At 29.1% G+C, this 16,604-nt stretch overlaps 1 protein-coding gene across 1 annotated transcript in view; it reads right to left on the bottom strand.

Moving 5' to 3' along the window:
• Positions 1 to 14,610, bottom strand: part of LOC129910832 (insulin-like growth factor-binding protein complex acid labile subunit) — a 58,565-nt gene extending 43,955 nt beyond the window's left edge. The window contains exon 1 of the mRNA XM_055988418.1: positions 13,210 to 14,610. The gene's annotated coding sequence lies outside the window, so the exon portion shown is untranslated. The remainder of the gene's footprint in view (positions 1 to 13,209) is intronic.
• Positions 14,611 to 16,604: the final 1,994 nt, after the last annotated feature.

Below are 16,604 nucleotides of genomic sequence, written 5' to 3'. Positions count from 1 at the left end.
TATTCAAATTAACTGCAAAACTATACAAGCTATATGTAATTGGAGTTTGTAACAAGTTTTTGGATCAATGGCTGATGACTGGTGAATATGAATTTGTGATTTTGTTTTGTATATATTGCAATAGTGTGCGATGCAATTGGTGCATGCAAAAATGTTACTATAAAATGCAATAGGGTTTTCGAAATACATAAATATTGATATGGAATTTTGTTTTCTAATAAGTTCATGAATTTTAATGATAGGTATTACATGATTTTTAATCGATTTTCTAAGAAAAGTTGTTTTTCGTGAAATACTTCAGGTTGAATATTGGGCAAAAAATTACAGCAGCTCGATTACTTTCCTTAACACGCGTGATAAAAAGTTAGGTTTTGGATTATTTTAACGGCACTCGAATTAGTACACTTATGCAGATGCAGTTGTGTGAATGGATTTTTGCCATTGATGTGTTTCAACCTTGAAACAGGTACCCTCTTTTTATTTGGAATACCACAGCAGGAAAAAAGTGAAAAATAAAGCTCAGAATTCTATTTATGTATTTATTTTCTAATCTTTGTTTTTATATTCTTAAAGACAATCTTCCATCGTCTAAGCGATAAATGCAATTTTCTCACAATCTGACTTCAAACACAAAAAAAATATTTTGAAAACAACGGCAACACCTACAATATTCCAAAATACGTTTTATAAAGCAAGAAGCTCATTCTTATCTCTTAAATTTAAATCCACTAAATTAAATTAAAAGTTTTTGAAAAAATGGTCCTCAAACTCAGAATTAAAAAAAAAAATTTAAATGACTTTTTTCCAAACTTTTTCTAATAAAATATGAATTTATTTTAAAAAGATTTTTGTCCATAAATATTATCAGTTGAATTCCAAAGCAGAATAGGTAATATATATCACACTTTTAAAAATATTTCAATAGGTTTTTTTGATAAAAACTGAATTTTTTTTCAAAACTTCTATTAAAAAAAGTTCTTCTAAGGGCCAATTTTTCAATAGTCAGTTAAACAGTCAGTTAGTACTCATTCCTAAGAATAGAGAAAAAATCAATTTTTCAACAGGCAGATATAGCTTATTCCTAAGAATAAAACTATCTGCTTCTTTCAGAGACGAATAAAAATTATTCTAAGGAATAATCTCAACAAAAATATTGTGTCAGTTGTCAAAGCTGTTTTGAAAGAATTTTGAAAAAAATACAGTGAAACTAATGAAAACAAAAACAATCATGAATAAAAATGACGTTTAATTTTAAATATTTTTGAATTTGACAATTTTTTTTTTTGTTATTCTATAGAATAAATTATTCTTGATTGAAAAATTCAATGTTTTTATCTGATTGTTTATGAGCCTAATAACTTTATTCGTCGAACAGTTAACTGACTGTTTATTAGAAGATTGAAAAATTGGCTCTAAATGAAATACTTTTTTTTTTTTTTTTTTTTTTATAAACTGTTACACATATTGAAATTTCCTTTTATAATTTCAAATCATAATAAATGTGGCCTAAAAAATTTGAAAAATAAATGCATTTTAGATTACGAAAAAGTTTTAAAAACGACATGTTTAAATATTGTCAGTAATTTTTTTTTTTCAAAAATCTGAGTTCAATTGACATTCTTTCAAAAGCCCTTCATTCAATTAACTTATTTTTAATTTTACAAATGTGACTAAGCTTCTAGCTTTTTAAAAATGTATATTTAAATATTTTAGGTGTTGCCGTTGTGTTCAAATATTTTTTGTTGTGTTTGAAGTCAACTAATAAGAAAATTGCATCTATCGCTTGAACGATGGAACATTGTCCCTCATTCCCATATATTTTTTTTCCTTTAATTTCCTAGACAATCTTTTGGCATCAATTAATTTATGAAATTAAAGAAAAAAATTTGAAAAACCATTTGTTTGTCCACAAAAATCTTCAATTAAATTAAAAAAAATTAAAACGTCAACACTGGCAATTTTTAATCTATACACTTTAAACTATTTTCAATTACCGACGTTTGAAAAAAAGATCATCAAAATCTAAGCTGTTCGCCCTACTAACAATTTTGCTTCAATAAAGCTTTACAGATAACAATTGCATCTGTAAAGCTTTATAGAACCAAAATTGTTTGTCGGGCGGCCGGGTTCCCTTATATTGCCCTTATATTAAAGTGTTGTTTCTTAAATTTTGCAGTTTGACCTCAAAAATCGCGACTGGCTCCCATAATATTTTCTTTGAATTAAGTTTGAGCCAACAATTTTTCTGTTAGAATTCATTCCGAGGTTTACCGTTTTATTCGCCGTATTTTTGACGCTAACGATGCGTTTCGAAGTTTTTAAAGTATAAGATATAATATTTCCTCATTTTTTCCGATTTTTTGATGAAATTACCAAGTTAGAAAAGCTTTTTTGTAGAGCGTTCAATTTTATAGCAGAAAATGACTTGTTCTAGACTTTTTGATAAACCATTAAAAAGTTATAAAATTTGAAACTCAAATTTTCCATGCGCCATGGCAGTTCCTTATTGTCATCATTTCCAACAACTTTTTCGATATACATACATATGTACATAACTATGAACAAAAACAATTTTTTATTTGAATCAGTCTAATTATAATGTTCATACATATTTATATATATTTTCATGTTGCTGTAAAACTTCTGATTTTCAAAAGTCCAAAGCAATATTCACTTCAAAAAATAGTTCTTTTTATTTTAAAAGGATGAAAATATTTTAACAATTTCGATTCGATTCGATTCTTTTGTTGTGGTGATTTGCTACAAAAAAATTATGAATCTGCTAAACCGATTTTTATGGAATTTATTTTGCATATCGCTTAGGTCTGAAAATCGGCCAACATCTATTTATCATATCCTTAAATGGACTATATGGCAGTAATAGCTTGTTTTGTTCTAAAAACAAAATTTCAACCTAACTTCTAAGAAATCATTCCTTTAGCGGACAGACAAAATATTGTCGGCAAAAAAAAAAAACAAGTACTTATTTGAGCTACTGATATAAAAAGATAACTCAAAAATTAAAAAAAATAGTAAGTAAGTAAGTAAAGAATTCATTTATTTACAATTTACAATATTTTGTTACAAAAGATATTTGAATTTATAAGCTTTGGCTTTGCCGTCAGCTCGACTAGCAGATTCAATAATAATTTATTAATTATTATACATTATTTAAAAAAAAAACAGTTACAATTTGTATTTACATATATTAACTTAAATATCAAATAAGAGATTATGCATATTCCGACATTATTAGTTTTCTGAATTTTTCGATTTCTTTTAAGTAGTTGATAAGTTTTTCCCAGTCTGATCCATTTAGTAATTGAACTCTCTCGTGAACTTTTTTTAAAGTACGCGATTCTCTAGTGTTTCAAAATTGGACATATACTTATGAAATGGAAACAGTCTTCTTTGGATTTGGTGTTACATAGTGAGCAAAACTGGTCAAAACTACCATTATAAGGTTTACCATTGAGATTTAATAACTCGCATCTTGTTTTGAAAACTAAACTAAAAAAAAAAAATAAAAACAGTTGAAACTACAAACGAAAAAGCATCTCTTATTTGTACAACAAAATAAATACAATTATGTAATGTCCCTATTATATCTACCAATGTGCGTACCACCAAGTTTTGTATTCTTTAATCAGAATCGAATTTCAATTAGAAAAACTTAACGAAGGGTTAGTTAGAAACTCTGATCAACTCCTCTTAAGCATACAACAATAAAATAATAATAGAAGACCATTACAAAAACATAATATTATGAAACATCCTTGTAGTTATACACACCTTACACACATTAGAAGTGTCAAGCCTGTCAAATCATTCATTTCCACTACAAATGTTTCTTTATTTATTAGTTCTTGTTGTAAACACATTTCTTTGACTTATGGTATTTGCAATAAAATTTTATACCTGCCTTGACTATTATTTTCTAACATTCTTCGATAGCCTAGTCCTTCTTATCCCTATAATTGTATTTTTGTCACAAAATAAAAACAAAAAAAAAAGAATAAAACAAAAGTTATAGTCACCTCTAACATAAAAATCGAAACAAACTTTAAGGGAAATCGATCCCATGAGTCCCCAAAAAAAAAAGTTATTTGTTTCCAGGTGTACTTTGAACAGGACAAAAACAATAGATTATGTTGTGCGAAAAACTTGTAGGTAGGTTTATTCTTGAAGTAAAGTTTTTTTTTTAAGGAGTCAATATAATACTGTTTTATTACATTCAATATGACAAAAGTCGAAACTTTTTTTTTCTTTTTATTTTTCTTTATTCAATCCCAGTTGAGATCTTAAAGTTTTTGCCTACGATTCATCGTGGGAGGTAGAGACTTTTTCCTTTACTTTATCTCTGCATAATATATTGAGATATAAAGACAAAAGCAATCTAATTTAATTTCAATTTCTATAAATAAATATTTAAATGCAAGCGAATCGATTTTGCGTACCACTTTGTGAAATGATGGTCAACATTGTTAGTACAAACTTTGTCATTGTTTAATTTATTTAAAGAGTCTGCGATTACTTCATTTTAAGGGACAACACTCAGAATTGATAGAAATTTAACTTTAACGAGTTAAATTTAGCAACATTATGGTGTAATCAACATTTATATATACCTCAAATTCATTCACTTAATATGAAACAAGTTACATATCTACAAGATTCTTCAATGTCATTCATTCAACATCAAATGTCATTCGGTACATGGATAAGTAATTAGTAAATTGACATCCCTTCAGAAATCTCAATTGTCAAAAGTTAAAGTGAAAACAAGGGGCTGAAAAATGTCAATAAAACCGAATAAAATAATTGCTTGTATTACGAAAAGAAACACTTAAATGAGTTTTAAATTCTAAGAAGTAAGGATTCAAAACGTATTTAAACTGAATTAAAAATTGTGTCATTGGCTGAGTCATCAAACTCAAAATTCTAAGAAAAAATTTAAACAAATAAACAGAATAAAAAAGTAACAGATTTGAAAACTTGCAAATATTATGAACGGACAAAAATGACAGAAGCACACACCGAGCAGGTTTCCGTTGATTATATCGTAAATTCTTATCGCATACATAATCACACACACAGAATCACACACCGAGATGGTGTGTGTGTGTGTGTGTGTGTGTGTGTGTGTGTGTGTGTGTGTGTAGTTTTATCTGTGTGTGTGTGTCTATGTATGTGTTAAAATTTGCGATATAATCAACTAACAATTCTTTTATTCTATTTTAAATTTTTTACGGTCACTGTGGTGTATACGTAACTTTTTTTTGTTTTTGTTTATTCTTTTTTGTGTGTTTGCGTAGGTGTATCCCTGTTTGCGTGTGTGACTTAGTGTGTGTCGGGTGTGTTTGTGTGAGTAACTGACACAAATTTGTGACATAATCAGCAGTTTTAAAATTTAAAACACAAAAAATACTAATTTTTTATAAGATTTGATATCTATAAAGCTTTTACAAAAGTTACAGAAGTTATTAAATTTCAATAACTATACTGTGTTACAAAATAAAAATTATGTTAATTACTTTGGAAGTGACCTAGCAGAGATTGTAGGTATTACTGAGTACATCATATTTCGGCACTTGAAATTTTGTCCTAGACCCTCGAAATTTCAAGTTATCGTCAAAAAACCGTTTTTCAATGTTTTCACATTTCAACAATTTTTTACTCAGTAATTTTTCGGTCAATTTCAGATATTTTTTTACAGCTCTAAACAGAGGAGTACTTTTCCTTTTTGAAAATTATTTTTTATTTTGCTCAAGTACCAGATTGGGTGTAGATTTTATGGACTGAATCGCAAAGTACAACATTTTTTCCAGTTTTTTATTAACAGTTTTATTGTTCTATTTATGCTGAATCATATAAGTTAATATTCATCATATTTTTTACTGGAGAATTTTTCTAAATTCTAAGGCTAATTTGCTCATACTAGTCATAAATTCTAACCTTAGTTAGGTCAAACATATCTCTTATGTTTTACTTAGTTTATTCTACGTTGCTAAGGCCCATTTGCTGAAACGCAACTTAAATATTTAAGTAAAACATAAAGGACTAAGTTCCTCATACCGGTTTGCACGAACTTAAAACTAACCCTTAAATCTGACTAAGTTTAACATAATTAAGGACGAGGAAATAGTAGATCATAAGGGTTCTAAGTTCTACTTTAGCAATTTTAATTGGGAAAAAAAGAAAAAAACACCCCTTAAAAATGATTTTGGGTGTAAAGTGAACCATAATTATAAGTTTGAGAACGTTTAACTTACTTTATAAGTGTTAACCATTAGCAGGTGGTACAATTTGCCGCACAAATTCGTATACAATTTTTAACATTTTGTTGTCAAAATTTCCACACACAATACAAACAAACACAATGACACACAAAAACATACACAGAAATAATCCTTCAAATGAATAATTTGTTTTTATTAACTTAAACATCATTTATTTTACCGCTTTCACTATTATTCACTTTTTCTTCAATAAAAACAGACGGAATAACCAAATTTGTTAAATTATTTCTCGTAAATTGTTCAAAAACAATTTAAATTAACTGACGTTTGTGCCGATTTGACAATTTGATTTGAAGCTCTCAGCGATTTCTCGCATGAAAGTAAATCATTGTTAGGATAAACATAAATATTTTTTAGAAACTTGGAATAAAATAAGTAAAACATAAGTGCTATGTTCGATCTAGCTAAGACTCAAATTTATGATTCGTATGAGCAAATGGGCCTAAAAAATATTTATTTTCAACCTAGCAATGATTTACTTTCATGCGAGAAATCGCTGAGAACTTCAAATAAATTTGTCAAATCGATAAAAACGTCAGTTAGTTTTATTTGTTTTTTGAGAAAATTTATCAAAAATATCGTGAAAAATGCCTTTTAATTAATAGAATATGGTGAAATTAGTGAAAGTCTAACAAAATTGGTGTTAAGTTTAATAAATGGCTTAATTTTAGTGAATGTGTATGTGTTTTGTGAATGTATGTGTGCGTCAAAACTAAAATTGAGAATAAAACAAAAAAAGGGTTAACATTCCCTTAAAATTTTGTTCAGTGAATTTTTGCGTTTGCAGATGGTCACTATTTATAAAAGTAAGTTAACTGATATTATTTTATTTAATTTTTCTCAACTTTTGTACCATGGCATCATTTATTGAGCTGGATTCTCCCTTTTTTACCAAATAAATATGCTTAAGTAGAACGTAAACTACTTATGTTCTACTATTTCTTCCCCCTAAGTTATGTTAAACTTAGAGGAATTTATGACTCAATTTGAAGTTCGTGCAAACGGCTGTGTAGAACTTAAGGGTTTATGTTTCACATAAATATTTAAGTTTCGTTTCAGCAAATGGGCCTAAAACATCTTGTATACGAATTTCTTCAAATCTTTAGAGTTCTTTCTGAATCCAACCTTTAGTTCATTCCCTCCCACAATTTAATTCATAGCAATATCTCATTTGTTTTACATTTTGCATACTTGTTATTTCAAATTTACACATATTTTGTGAGGTTTTTATTCTAACGAACAAATATCTTTACATTTGAGTATAATAACTAATGGAAAATGACCTTCTAAATAGAATTTAACTTAATAACTAAAAATTTTGTTATAAGAATCCTAGACTTTTTCATATTGCTTATTTTCAATTGACTCCTTTCTTCGTTTACTACAATTTTCTACAAAAGTTCCCGAATTCAAAATAATTGATTGAAATCGAAACTAAATCAAATCCTCATGATCTTTTTCTGCACTTGGAGTTTCATTAAGACATGCTTTTATTTATCAATTGGTATAGTTGCTATAGTAGCCAATTCTCAAGCTTCTATATGGAACTGGATAATAACATCAAAAATACTAAGAGATTTTTAGAATTCTCTGTTTATTTTACCAATTTTTCAACTCAAGAATCAATCTCCTTTCATTTCCAATTGATTATTATCTAAAGATTAAACTCTGCATTATATAATTTTAGTGATGGGAACTATAGAATGATTTGAACTATCGATAGTTAGTAACTGAATGATTTGAACTATCGAATAGTTCATTCATTCATTCATTCATTTATTTATTCGAATAAAAACTATCGAACAAACTATCGAATAAAAACTATCGTATAAAAAAACTATTCAAATGAAAAAACTGTCGTTTAAGAAAACTATTTGAATGAAAAAAGTATCGTTTAAGAAAACTATTCAAATGAAAAAACTATCGTTTAAGAAAACTATTTGAATGAAAAAACTATCGTAGAAAAAAGACTATTCGAATGAAAATAGTAACTAAATGAATGATTTAAAACTATCGAATGAATGAATATTTTACAACAATCGATAGTTTGATAGTTTTTATTCGATAGTTCCCATCACTAATTAATTATATACCAACAAAGGAAACATGTCTCTATAAGCTACGCAACAAATGCTTCTGGGTACAGATATTTTCTTTATCTACTTAAATGTGAATTTAAAGGAAAATAGTTCAGCTTGGAGCTCTTGAACTCTGTGATCTAACATTGTTTTTTTTTTATTCTGCTAAATCTTGTTGTTATTCTTGTTCCAATCAATTCTTTAAATTTTTTTAAATGACTTCCAATCTCAAAATGATTTCAAATAAAAAGTTGTATACTTTCCAGATTATATTAAAAAAACGTACACACATATTTTAAATTTTATAAATCCAGTTTTTAATATGTACCTCTTTTTGATCTAACCAATGTGTACATAGCAGACCACTATTGCCCTCTGCCAAACAATAAATATTCTTTTATCCCTTAACAGGCATATAGCCAACACTTCAGGTGTCCTTGCTTCCTCTGCTTTTTTGTCGCCTTAAATCGCATACTAATCCACCCTGCATGCATGTGTGTGAGCCATTTAATTTGCCTATTATCTTTACCTTCCAAAATAACTAAAACCAATTTATAAACTGATACTATCATTTCATTCTTGACCTGTGCTTTAATTCAGGTCTAGTTAGCAGGCAAGTTAGTTGTTAACCTTTAGAATGAGAGGCAAACAAAAAAGGAAAATGCCAATCGCATTCTTCACGAAATTATCTCAACTATTCCATCGACAAAAGTGAAAGGCGAAAATAAAACTCGAACGGATACAAAAATAAGTTTCATAGCCATTTGTTATAGAGTCAAGGCTTTCCCCAAACATACACAAACACACCAGAGATACTTTTGGATAACATCGAATGCCATCAACATGAACGGAAGATAGAACCCATTTTTATGTATAGTTTAGTTGAGTATAGGAAAGTAGCCAAGAGTATATAAGTTCAATAAATGACACAATGAGAATGTCATCATTATATAAGGAAGTGTTAACTTAGCTATACTAAAGCTGATAAGAATAGCCTCTTAATAAACCTTATGATGACATTTTCCTCAACCATATTAGATGCGAAGCCCCTCGTATTAATTTAAGCAATATCCCTCCTCGACCTTAATCGATGTAGTAGTAGCATAGTGATATGGTTTGTGAGTAATTTAGAGATCCTTATTAACATCACACTTTGCGAGCCAAATCAAGTGTCGGTTCACACTCCGACATATTGTTGATAGTAGATAGATAGAGAGAAAGATTGAAGATAGAGTGTAAGTTGTAATTAGATATAATCTACTTGCGTGCATGTTTTAAATGTACTTCAGTTGCGGTAGATTGCATTTTGTGGATGCACAGATGCAACATTGAAGAATTAATTAGTAAACGTCAAGTTTTGCTTGTTTACATGCTAGAACAACAAAATTTTCCTGGAAAATTGCTTTAATTGGAATATATTGGTTTCATGTGTTTGAAAAGAGGACCTCTCTGAGATATCTTTTGAGGTTAAACAAAATTAGGACAAGGTGAAGAAGATTTTTATATGTAGGTACATTGTTTTTGAAAGATTATAGGTATTCTAAGCAATAGATTATGAAATTTTTGGACGTGATAACGTCTTATAAATCGATGAACCATGGCAGCCACCACAAAAAAGTGACGCCATTTTCTAGCGTTCCACTCTCGCACTTTCGCAGTGCGGCAAAAATTTCAGTTCAAAAGTAAAAACAAAATATTAGAGATACAAAAATTTTCTATAGCTTATTTGAAAGATAATAACCTACAGTTAAATATATTTGAAGGATTTTTAAAAAATTCCATCTTTTAATAGGGTAAATCGGGGTAAAAAAATTAAAAAAAATTGGCTATTTTCTAAACGCTACAATGTAAAGAGTTGAATGTTTTTTAATCAATAGATAAATTTACTGCAAGACTGACAATGGTATTGAAAAAATTCTAAAAATTTTCAAAACCAAGCTATTAATGGTTTTCTTAAATTAAAACATGAGGTAGACCTTTGACTAAGTAGGTACTGATTATAGGTAGGGGAATTTTTTTTTGACAATTTGAAAAACGTCATTCGAAAGATAATAAAAAAAAGTTAAGGGTCTGATACGGATTTTTTTTAAGTCTCTGCGTTTCGAAATATGAATTTTTGAAAAACACCTACTTATTTTGGGGTATTTTTGAGTGAGTTTTTTTTTTAATTTTTTGTAGCATTAAAAAAATCTTAAGAACATGTAGTAAGTTTTTTTGTCCCAAGTTTTTTGACCTTTTTTAACCGTTTTTTATTTTTATTTTTTTTTTCTTCAACAGATAAATAAATAAAAAAAATTATATTGTAGATAGATAATTGACAGGACTATATCTGTGCAAAATTTCAATCAATTTTGTAGTTACAATTTTTAGATAACGGTAAAAAAAAGTTTTATTATTCAACAGGTTCTATCTTTTGATCTAAAGCAAATACAAATTTGATTTAACTCCTGATGATATTACCTTTCATTTGGTATATCACACATAACTGTACATTCACTACAAGCACAATGTTAAATTTAAAAAACCTGCGAAATACCTCAAAAAACCTGTGGAGATCTTGGAGTTTGGAATTTTGACATGGTTGGCTTTTAAAAATTCTAACTTTTTTTTCTAGACATCGCAGAAATAAGATTATAAGCTTTTACATATATAATATAAAATTTTTTATAAGTTGTCTAAAAAAAATTGATTCAATAGCGTGAGAACATAAAATTATACCTATGTTTTTTCTTGCTTTTTTTGATGAAAATTGATCGAGTTCAAAAAATTCTAGCTCTTTTTGTAGATGCCTAATAGACATGATCGATATATATATTTTGATCTGAAGCAATAATTTATTATAGGTTGTTATATAAAAAAAAAATGAATTTTTTAGTGATGGAAATGATTTTTACACTTTTTTCATAAGAAATGATTGTTTTTAATAAATTATTTTAATACTTTTTGCGCATTGTAAAAATTTAAAAATGGTTTTTTTTGGTAAGCTTTTAAAATAAAACAATTAATATAATGAGAAAACAAAACAAGTAATTTTTTTTGGCTTTTTCTTGTAAATTATGATTGTTTGAAATAAATAAACGCTTCAATTGACTCATTTTAAAAGCACACAACCTGTTTTCTTACGACGTTATCACCTAAAATCATCGTCCGTAAACCGGCTTGACAGACAACCTCTTTTTTTTAAATATATATTTGAGATTCAAGTGCATGTTTTTAAGTTAGTATGATAACAACGAAAACAGGAGACAGAGCGTCCTTGCTCGATACAAAAATGCTTGGTTTCTAGAAAATATAAATTTATCTGTCCGCAATGCACACTTAACAAATTAGTTTTCGATTAATTGCGGTAAGAAAGAAACAAGAAAAAAATATTTCTTCAACTATCATTTTTTATACAGGGTGTCCCGGAATGAGATAAAAGTATGTATTTTGGGGGATGATTCTTGGTTATATTCTAAGAATAAAATTGTTCTACAGTAACTCTCTCTTGTTTCGAAACTTTGATCCGAAAATATCAGCTACATCAGAAGAAAAAAAAAAAATATTTCGATGGCAAATACTTCAGCAACTAGACCTTGAAGAAACTTTTGGTTTGCAGTTATGAATAGACTTTAAAGAGACCTTTCTTTTGATGTCTCACTCCATGGATTTGGAGGAAATTTTTGAAAATGTATTTTTTTAGGCAAGGGGTTAACCTTGATTTTTTACAAGAAAATCCGAAAAAAAGAAATTTTTATTTTTTTAACCTTAAAAGATAGGCCTGTTCATTGTGAACTCGTAACTGCAAACCAAAACTAATTTCGAGACTTTGATCCGAAAATATCAGCTCCAGAAGAAAAAAAAAAATATTTCGATGGCAAATATTTCAGCAACCAGACCTTGCAGAAACTTTTGGTTTGCAGTTATGAATAGGCTTTAAAAAGACATTTCTTTTGATGTCTCACTCGATGAATTTGGAGTAAATTTTTGAAAATGTATTTATTTTAGGCAAGGGGTTAACTTGCAAAAATCGGAAAAAAAAATAAAAATAAATTTTTAGCGATGATTTAAGAAAACGCTCACTTTTTGGTATGCCCTTACTAATGTTAATGTTAATTTCTCCGTTAATACTTATGATAGAAACTTCATTAATGATTTTTAGAAGAAATTCTCTTCTTTGTAACTGCATTTAAAAAATGTTACTATCTTTTTTTATTGATCAGATATTAATTTTTAAAAGGCATTCTTTTTTTCCTACCCATGATAATGTTTGACTTTGGGCCCGATTTTCTTTGATAACTTTGCAATAACTATAGTGTTTTATAAATTTATACTTATAAAGAAAACAAAAAAAATGTTTGTAAATTAAGTTTAGAAGTGTACAAGACAGTTTTAAGCTAAAATTGTAAAAAAATATTATCTTTAAGAAATAAAATCACACTCGTGGTCAAAAACTTTTGATTTTCATTTATAAATAGCTCTAGCTAAATCAGAACTAAAATAGCAAAATAGTGAAATAAAAAAAAAATACTTTATTGCAAGTCAAATTTATGGATACTATCATTTAACAAAGCCAAAATTTACTAAATAATGTTGAAATACAACAAATTGACAGACTTTTTAACTCTTTTTCTAATACGTTCGAGATCTTAAGCTATACATCCTGTCTTAAACTCTTCAGTCTTATAAAAAAATTATCAAAACCATATTAAATTGCTTCAACACATTTTACTCATAAATCTTAACAATATGGGATAAAGTTTATCCAAGCATAGATTATATTTTTAATCCTTTTGCTATAATCTTACTTAAATTTATGAATATTTAAGATAAACAATTTCCATTAAACTCACCTGTCAAGAAAACATCCGTTAGGTGGATTGTGGATCTGTCACCATCAAAATCTAATTTCAAATCGTTCTTGTGTTCTTGATTGGAATTTCAGTTTCAATTTTCTGATTTTCCAACTTTATTATATGGCACGCAGGAGAGGTAGGAGGTATTCGATATGGTGTTGGAAGGAAATTTTGTCTCCCCTTTTAATTATCAGAGCGAGTTAACCTAGTGATTTAATTAACTCGCGTCTTCTATAAGCCCAACGACGGCTGCCTTTTTGGAACAAAACACACAACTCTCTATAATTTCTCTTCAACACTCTCACATATACGCATTTTATAATAAGCACTTTGCCACATTTCACTTTGAGTTACAAATATCTCTTATAACTAGGTAAACACGTATATGTATGTGAAGATATGAGTTAGTATATATATTTATCTATGAAAGTAAAAGAGGAATGAGTTACACCTCTTTGTTGCGCCCACACGCCCCAAAGTGCTCACAAATTTTCAAATATTAATTTTCAATTACGCGAATATCCCCAGCAATTATACGGAAACATTATCCCCAATAATCTCCCTATTAAGGGATATTAACATTTCCTCTACACGACGAAGATGACGGCGACGACGACAACGACGTCAAAAGTCCTTGTTCGTCTCCTTTGCCTTCGGTTGCATTAAATATAATATCTCGCACGACAACAATTCTCACTGAGGCAACAACAACAAACATAACCGAAAGACAACCAATTTGCTCAAGGACACCATCACACCGTACCGTTATATACCGAACCGTACCGCACCGCACCACACCTCACCGCAACTTGAGTTGCAAAAACTGCTGTTTAGAAGGAGATAAACACACAAGAACAAAACACAGAAATTAGTTGTTTCGTCTTTCTCCCCAACCAACAACAACCCAGAGCTGAGCCAAAGCCACCCACTTGAAGTTTGTCGTTGTCCTTTTGGTCCTTTATTGTCCTCCTTTTTCACGTTTAGGTATACTACTATAGTCCCCCTTAGCCCGTCACTATAAGGCAATTAACTTTTAGCCTTTTGTCGTAACACCAACAATATACGGAAGAGGTTGTCGCCTTTCAAAACATTGTGCAAACATTAAGCCAGGCGTAGCATCAGCATCAGCATCAATGCCAGGATCAGCAGCAGCAGCAGTCGTTCTCGTTGGGTTAGCGGTGGGCAGCATTAACAATAATCGTATTATTATGTCGAGAATACCGGGGGGAGGCTTGCAAGATGTCGATTGTGTCAACCGTAGTCCTTTTTGTATTCTTCTGTTCCTGTCTTGTATGCTTGGGCTTTCTCTTACTACCAGCCAGCACCCGGCACAACTTTTTTCAAAATGAATAACTCTGTGACTTTTCTTTGTCCGTTATTGCCGTCTAGTTGAACTCTCTCCCCAAGCCAAGCACATCAGCCAGCAGTCGTTCGTTTCTTCTCTATGTGTATTGAAAACTTTTGTAATATTTATTGAGTATCCTGGAGTTTTATTGAGCGTAAACGTTTTTTGTATTGACCTTACTCAAGTTTCCTGTCCTGCCGCTGCTGTCTTACCACAATGCTTTACTTCCTTCCTTCCTTCTTTCCTTTCTCGATCTGAAAAGAAAGAAGATTTTTTTTTTTTAATTTTATTTCATACTCTTTGCCGCTTACTGGAGCACAAACACAAAGTCAAAGGAATTTAATTTTCTTAAATTAATAATGTTATCAGCGCGCCTTGCTCGCGCAAAAATATTTCTTATCTTTTGAACTCCAAGTCGTTGGCAATGGCCAAGTCTTAGCCTTTTTTCTTATTTTAATTAAAAATGAGCATACAAAAAAAAAACTCACAACTTTGGGGGGTTTCAACAAAGTCCAGCGAGAGACCATAATCCAAATGCTTTCGTTTATTTGAAGTTTTTTTTTTATTATTATTTTTTTTTTTTTAATTTTTTCTTGGCTCTCTTGGATTTTTAATTCATTTCAATTCGGACATACCCACATTAATACCTAAAACAAAAAAAAAAAAATGTTTGATCTAAGGACTCTAAGGCAAAATTTTTGACACGGTGCAATACTTGTGTTGTTTTTCTTCTACGAAATTGGTCAGCTAACGAAGAAGAGAATAACGAGAAGAAGATAAAAACAAAACAAAAACATTCGTAATAAAAAGAATTTTTAATACAATTTTTTTAACTAAATACAAATTTTCTCCTTTCATGCATCAGGTAAAAACTCAAACTCACATCGTTGTTAGATAAGAAAAAAGAAAAATAAAATGTTAATCTTCAGCTATTCCCGGAATGGGTTATAATGTTTTAGGTAAGCATTGGGTGTTGACCAAAGAAATTTGAGGTTTAATTAAATTAATTTTTACAATTTCAAAGTTTTTTTTGTACTTTTTTTGTTAATCCTTATTCAGGATTGCGCCTGTGTTCTTAGAATTGTTATCAAGATTTTAAAAGACAATTGAAGAAGACCTTTGACCTAAAAGCTTAATAGCATAGAATTTTGTTTTACAGTCCTGTTTAGAGGGGGCGAGTTAAAGTAATGAAGTTCATACTTTCTGATTGTAAGAAATATGAAGTTAATTAATCAACATAGTCTTGAATTACTGCCCCTGGGAAAGAATTGACACTTTTTTTTATGAATTTGTGTTATTTTATAAGTAAAACCAAATGCACACTCAAGAATTTTCTTAGACTAAGAAAAGTTGTTAGTCTTAAAATGCAGTAATTGTTGAAAATAAAAATAAAAGTGGAAATTTTGAATGATTTTTTTTTCCACTGCTTTTTTCATTTCATCAACTCTTGAACGCAATTAATATGAAACAACCTGAATTGTCAAAACAACAAATATCGAAGCAACACTTCCGATAACTCCTTGTAATTCAATTTAATTAAAACTTAAATAATAATATAAAAATCGTTTTAAATTACTCCTATTGGCCTACAAACGTGTATAACAAAATAATTCTTATAAAAAATAAAATGCACGACTGGGGTCGCACGTACTTGCTCTTGCAGTTCAAAGCAATTTTATGTTAGTCTACTTCTAGATTTTAAAAGCTGGCACTAAAATAAAACAATATTGATATTTGGGGAAGAGCCGACATTTGGGCAAAATTTTGTTAAAGGAAAAAAAATTTTTTTGTTATTTGACTTTTTTGAAAAAAAATAAAAATGCAGTTTTATTGCCACTTTAAATATTACGTATACAAAGTTTAATCAAAATCGTTAGAGCCGTTTTCGAGAAATTCGCAATATCGTATTTTTTTGTATGGGTGGTATACGTTCTAAACGAGATTCTCCATCATCGTAATGTTGGTTTTGATTAAAACCTCAATTTTTTTTTTCGACACGAAACCAATACTTGCCCTACAGAGCAAGTAAAAATTAAAAATCGTTATA

The sequence above is a fragment of the Episyrphus balteatus genome, chromosome 2, assembly GCF_945859705.1.
Source record: "Episyrphus balteatus chromosome 2, idEpiBalt1.1, whole genome shotgun sequence".
Classification (NCBI taxonomy): domain Eukaryota; kingdom Metazoa; phylum Arthropoda; class Insecta; order Diptera; family Syrphidae; genus Episyrphus; species Episyrphus balteatus.
Note: the sequence above shows the minus strand (reverse complement) of the source record. Positions and strands in the feature narration are given on the sequence as shown.